Genomic DNA, 738 nt, shown 5'->3' with positions numbered 1-738 from the left:
ATATGTATGTATGTACATACAGGCACAACTCAATAATGCACACACACACACACACACACACACACAAACACACACACACACACACGGACACGTCACACACGCATATAGATATAGATATATATATATATATATATATATATATATACATAAAAGTAAGAAATTTATACTATATTACACAATTCATCATAAAATACTATCTTATACTTCTTAAAGGCACAGAGGGTGGTCTATATCTTCAGAATTATTTATAAGCATCCATGCACATTACGCGCAGGCATAGACATAGTCGTTATTCTCTCCACTCTGATTGAAAGACAATCTGTAACAACGTGTATCTATGAATGAGATTTATTTTGACAATTGAGCGGATATTTAATATTGAAAGCATATTTTCGATCAAGCAACTCCCTTCTTACTCAGTAATTTAGTATCATTGGTTTTCAGTAGAAATTGCATGGCAGAACATATCAGTTTCCATATAATACCAAACTTATTAGTGCAGGTGTACATGTGTAGTTAACAATTTCGTAACGGAAACACCTACAAACATGTCCTATTTCCGGGCCCAGCAAGTTATAGAACTGTCTAGTATTCCAGTTTCAGGAAATTGGGGGAAGGGGACGCGTGACTAAGCATCGTGCGCACATACACGTGCACGTTAACACGTACATATATATATGCATGTATATACATATATATATATATATTTATATGTATATATATATATGTATATATTAT

Source organism: Octopus bimaculoides, chromosome 9, assembly GCF_001194135.2.
Source record: "Octopus bimaculoides isolate UCB-OBI-ISO-001 chromosome 9, ASM119413v2, whole genome shotgun sequence".
NCBI lineage: Eukaryota > Metazoa > Mollusca > Cephalopoda > Octopoda > Octopodidae > Octopus > Octopus bimaculoides.
This window is presented reverse-complemented; position numbering follows the sequence as displayed.